This window comes from Vicugna pacos, chromosome 5, assembly GCF_048564905.1.
Source record: "Vicugna pacos chromosome 5, VicPac4, whole genome shotgun sequence".
Classification (NCBI taxonomy): domain Eukaryota; kingdom Metazoa; phylum Chordata; class Mammalia; order Artiodactyla; family Camelidae; genus Vicugna; species Vicugna pacos.
In genome coordinates this window covers 62,908,520-62,914,519 of record NC_132991.1, presented here as the reverse complement: position 1 = coordinate 62,914,519, position 6,000 = coordinate 62,908,520, and the positions used below count along the sequence as shown (strand labels likewise).

At 36.6% G+C, this 6,000-nt stretch overlaps 1 protein-coding gene across 2 annotated transcripts in view; it reads left to right on the top strand.

Annotated features, from left to right (window-relative positions):
- Window positions 1–202: 202 nt before the first annotated feature.
- Window positions 203–6,000, top strand: part of CPS1 (carbamoyl-phosphate synthase 1) — a 164,691-nt gene continuing 158,893 nt past the window's right edge. The window contains exons 1-2 of one of the 2 annotated variants that reach the window (XM_072961338.1): window positions 203–307; window positions 681–808. The gene's annotated coding sequence lies outside the window, so the exon portion shown is untranslated. The remainder of the gene's footprint in view (window positions 308–680; window positions 809–6,000) is intronic. The other variant, XM_006205255.4, reaches the window with a different exon arrangement.

Genomic DNA, 6,000 nt, shown 5'->3' with positions numbered 1-6,000 from the left:
AGAGTATGCTCAACTTTCCCACTCTTTATTTTGCTAATTGAAGAATTTAAAAAACTGTGTATGTCTCTGTCTCCAGAGCCCTTCCTGGACACAAGTGCTGCATTCATCACTCAGAAGAACTTTGCGGTCTAGGAAGAGCCACCACCTTGTTGTCAGTATTTCCTGTCTCTGTTCTCTGGGTGTTCCTGAATAGCATGTTCCTCCTCCTCTGGCCACATGGGAATTAGGAGCCACGTGGGAATTGACTCAGGCAAACAGTCTTCTCAAGGAGGCCCTGTGTGGGAATGTCTGAAGCTCAGCAGCTCATGTATGTTGACTTTAAGTTTGACTCCTCCCATTCTTGTACACTCCACACCTGACTCCGCAGGAAAACGTACCAACTCTAACTCAGGATGTATCCAGGTCTTTTCAGTTTTCACCAGCTCCACTGTCATTGCCCTGGTCCCGTCAGCACAGTCATTCCCCAGGGTAACCGCAGTAGCTCCCTAACCGGTTGTCGGGTTGTGGGCAGGAGCTGCTGATGCTCACCTACATGCATATTGTTCGCTGGCACAGCGCTTGTCTACTTGGTGTCCAGGTGGAGCCATATGACTGTTCTCATGTTGGAAGGAGAGGGGCTGATGCCTATCTCCTCAGGTGGAGGAATGTGTGCCCTCCCCACACTCTTTCTCTTTCCGCAGCCTCCAGCTAAATGAAGAGAAGAACACTGACGACCTGGGCGAGAGCTGGGCCACAAGATGGAGAAGGCCCTGTGGCCTGAGTCTCTGTATGGATCAGAATCATCACATCGACCTGCACTGGACTTCATGTGAGTATGAAATAAACCTATTGTGCAGACAGATGCTTGGCTTGATGCCTCTCCTCCTCAGCAACACTTTTCCTAATCACCCTATTTAATTGCATACTTTTTTCTTCTGGTAAAAGTTTTTTTTTTTAAAGTTATGCTCCATTTATAGTTACTATAAAGTACTGGTTATATCCCCTGTGTTGTACAACATAATCCTTGTAGTTTATTTTATACATAATAGTTTGTACCTTTTGATCTCCTTCCCCTAGGGTACCCCTTCGCTCTCCCCACTGGTAAGCACCAGTTTGTTCTCTGTGTCTGTGAGTCTGTTTCTTTTTTGTTATATTCACTAGTTTATTGTATTTGTTAGATTCCACATATAAGTGATATCACACAGTGTTTGTCTTTCTCTGCCTGACTTATTTCACTTAGTATAATACCCTTCAAGTCCATCCATGTTAATGCAAATGGAAAATTTCATTCTTTTTTTTATAGCTGTTTTTTCATAGCTGATGCTATGTACATACATCCATTGTGCGTATATATACACCACATCTTCTTTATTCATTCATTTGTTGATGGACACTTAGCTTGCAATTATAAATAATGTTGCTGTGAATGTTGGCGTGCTTGTATCTTTTCAAATTAGTGTTTTAATTTCTTTCAGATATACACACCCAGGAGTGGAATTCTGGGTCATATGGTAGTTCTATTTTTAGTTTTTTAAAAAACCTCTATACTGTTTTCCACCAAAATTGGCTGCACTAATTGACATTCCCACCAGAAGTGTACAAGGGTTCCCTTTTCTCCACATCCTTGCTAACATTTGTTATTTGTATTCTTTTTGATGATAGCCGTTCTGACAGGTGTGAGGTGATATCTCACTGTGGTTTTGATTTGCATTTCCCTGATGATTAGGGATGTTGAGCATCTTTTCATGTGTTGATTGGCCACCTGCGTGTCTTCTTTTCCTCTTTGGAAAGATGTCTATTCATATATTCTGCACATTTTTAAATTGGTCTGTTTGTTTTTTGATGTTGAGTTGTATGAGCTGTTTATATATTTTGGACATTAACCCCTTCTTAGTCACATCATTTACTAATATTTTCTCTCGTTCTGTAGGTTGTCTTTTCATTTTGTCCACGGTTTTCTTTGCTGTGCAAAAGCTTTTAAGTTTAATTAGGTCCTATTTGTTGATTTTTTGCTTTTATTTCTTTTGCTTTAGGAGACAGACCCCCAAAAATATTGCTATGATTTATGTCAAAGAGTGTTCTGCCCATGTTTTCCTCTGGAGTTTTATGGTTTCTGGTCTTATATTTCAGTCTTTAATCCATTTTGAGTTTACTTTCATATATGGTGTTAGAGAATGTTCTAATTTCATTCTTTCACATGCAGCAGTCCAATTTCTTCCACTTATTGAAGACTCTCTTTTTCCATTGTGTTGTCTTGCCTCCCTTGCTGTAGATTAATTGACTGTAAGTGCATGGATTTATTTCTGGGCTCTCTACTCTGTTCCATTGACCTGTGTGTCTGTTCTTGTGCCAGTACACTACTGTTTTGATTACTGTAGCTTTGTACTGTAATTTGAAGTGAGGGGGCATGAGTCTTCCTGCTTTGTTCTTCTTTCTTAAGATTATTTTGACTATTTGAGGTCTTTTGTGTTTGCATATAAATTTAAAAATTATTTGTTCTAGTTCTGTGAAAAATGCCTTTTGTACTTTAATAGGGATGGCATTGAACCTCTAGATTGCCTTGGGTAGTAGGGTCATTTTAACAGTATTACTTGTTCCAATGCGTGGCATGGTGTATGTTTCCATCTGGTTGTGTTGTCTTCAATTACTTTCATAAGTGTTACAGGTTTCCACGTACAGGTCTTTTACCTCCTTAGGTATTTTTATGCCTAGGTGTTTTATTCCTTTTGATCCAGTGGTAATTGGGATAGTTTCCTTAATTTCTCTGTCTGATAATTTGTTATCAGTGTATAGAAATGCAACAGATTTCTGTATATTAATTTTGTGGCCTGCAGCATTACCAAATTCATTGATGAGCTCATATAGTTTTCTGGTGGTGTCTTTAGGACTTTCTATGAATAGTATCATGTCATTTGCAAACAGTGACAATTTTACTTCTTCCTCTCCAAGGTGGATTGCTTTTATTTCTTTTTCTTATCTGATTGCCATAACTAGGACTTCCAGTACTATGTTGAGTGAAAGTGGTGAGAGTGGGCATCCTTGTCTTATTCCTGATTTTAGAAGAAATGCTTTCAGCTTTTCATCATTGAGTATGATATTAGTTGTGGGTTTATCATATATAGCCTTTATTATGCTGAGAGATGTTCCCTCTGTGTCCACTTTCTGGAGAGTGTTTATCATAAATGGATGTTGAATTTTGTCAGAAACTTTTTTTGAATCTATTGAGATGATTATATGGTTTTTATTCTTCAATTTCTTAATGTAGTATATTATATTAATTGATTTATAGATATTGCAAAATCCTTGCATCTCTGGGATGAATCCCAGTTGATCATGGTGTATGATCCTTTTAATGTATTGTTAGATTCAGTTTGCTAATATTTTGCTGAGGACTTTTGCATCTATATTCATCAGTGGTATTGGCCTGTAATTTTCTGTTTCTTTTTTGTAATATCTTTATCTGGTTTTGGTATCAGGATAATACTGGCTTTATAGAACAAGTTCGGAAGTGTTTCTTTATCTGCAATTCTTTCAAATAGTTTGAGAAGTATAGGTGTAAACTCTTCTCTAAATGTTTGGCAAATTACACCTGTGAAACCATCTGTTCCTGGACTTTTGTTTGTTGGGAATTTTAAAATTACTAATTCAATTTCAGTATTGGTAATTGGTCTATTCATATTTTCTATTTCTTCCTTGTTCAGTCTTGGGGGATTATAGATTTCTAGGAATTTGTCCATTTCTTCTATGCCATTTTATTGGCATACAGTTATTCGTAGTAGTCACTTATGATCCTTTGTATTTCTGTGATGTTGATTGTAACTTATCCTTTTTTATTTCTGATTTTATTGATTTGGACCCTCTCCCTTTCTTCCTTTATTTTTCTTGATGAGTTTGGCTAAAGGTTTATCAGTAATTTTTTTTTTTTGGTTTGTCAGTTTTGATTATCTTTTCAAAGAACCAGCTTTTAGTTTTTCTGATCTTTTATACTTTTTTGTCTTTTTTTTTTTTTGTACACTTTTTCAGCTCTTTTGGTTAGATACCTAGGAATGGACTAGGAGTAGAATTTCTGGGCCATTTTGTAATTCCTTACTTTTTGAGGAACTGCTAAACTGTTTCCCAAGGCAGCTGTACCATTTGACATTCTCAGCCTTTTAAGTCTTTATTTCATTTATTTCTGCTCTGATCTTTATGATTTCTTTTCCTCTACTAATTTTGGATTTTGTTTTTTTCTTTTTTTTCTGATTCCTTTAGGTGTAAGGTAGGCTATTTATCTGAGATATTTCTTGTTTCCTGGGGTAAGCTTGTATCACTATAAACTTCCCTCTGAGAACTGCTTTTACTGTATCTCATAGGTTTTGGATTGTTGAGTTTTTGTTTTTATTTGTCTCTAAGTATTTTTTTGATTTCCTCTTTGATTTCTTTAGTGATCTATTGGTTGTTTAGTAGCATATTGTTTGGTCTCCACTTGTTTGTGTGTTTTTTTTTTCTTTTTCTTGTAGTTGATTTCTAGTCTCTTAATGTTGTGGTTGGAAAAGATACTTGATATAATTTAAATTTTCTTAAATTTTACTGAGGCTTGTTTTGTGACCTTAGCATGGGATCTGTCCTGGAGAATGTTCCACATGCACTTGAAAGGAAAATGTATTCTGCTGCTTTTGGATTGCTCTATATATTTCAATTAAGTCCATATTGTCTAATGTGTTATTTAAGGCCAGTGTTCCTTTACTGATTTTCTGTCTGGATGATCTGCCCATTGATGTAAATGGGGTACTAAAATCTCTGACTATTATTGTATTGCTTTAATTTTTATTGTTTTAATTACAATGTGTCTTGGTGTGTTTCTCTGTGAGTTAATCCTGTATGGGACTCTCTGTGCTTCCCGGACTTGGGTGACTGTTTCCTTTCCTAGGTTAGGAAAGTTTTCAGCTATTATGTCTTTAAATATGTTCTCAGCCCCTTTCTCTCTTTCTTCTTTTTCTGGGACTCTTATAATGTGAATTTTAGTGCACTTGACATTGTCCCAGAGGTCTCCTAAACTATCCTCATTTCTTCTCATTCTTTTTTTCTTTTTCTATTCAGCTTCAGTGATTTTCAGTACTATCTTCCAGCTTCCTGATCCATTCCTCTGTATCATGGAGTCTTCTGTTGATTCCTTCTAGTGTATTTTAAAATTTTGGTTATTGTAGTCTTCATTTCTGTTTGGTTGTTCTTTATATTTTCCAACTCTTTTTAAAAACTTCCAGCTTTTCACTCTGTGTATCCATTCTTCTCCCGAGTTCTTTAATCATATTTATAGTCATTAACCTGAACTCTTTCTTGAATGCCTACCTCCATTTCACTTAGACCATCTTCTGGGGTTTTATTTTGTTCCTTCATCTGCAACATGTTCTTCTGCTGCCTCATTTTGTTTAAGTTGCTATTTGTGTTTTTATGGATGTAGTAGGTTAGTTATTTTTCTCGATCTTGGAGAAGTGGCCTTCTGTAGAACACCTCCTATACCTTCCAGCAACACATCCCCTCATGTCACCCAAGCTGTATGTTATAGAGGTTCTCCCCATGAAGGCAGCTTGAGTCCTTCTTTTGTGGCAGGCTGACTGTGTGGGCAGTTGGGGAGGCTTGGTTGGCCCCTAGTCTGATTGTTTGCCAGGCCCTGCCTTGTAGGGAGGCTGTCAGCTGCTGGTTGACAGGACTTGGTCATGAGGCAGCTGACTACCCAACCCTTGTAACTGATCATATCCCCTCCCCCTTCTTTTTTAAAGTTAGCTCTAATGAAAAGAAATTGTATAAGAGTTAATTAAGGAACTGTACTATCCCTTTATGGTTTTGTCTTACTATTTGGTCTTTACCTTTCATTCTGATTTAAAATTTAAAAAAAGTCTGTTTTATATCTACTTTTGTTCCAAATCTTTTTTGAAGTGAGGCAAATTGTAGATGAGGGATTTATCTTTATATTCTCTACTGCCAACAAGTTTGTGCACATAGAAGTTGTTAAAAAGAAGTTTAATGAATGTAGTAAAATAT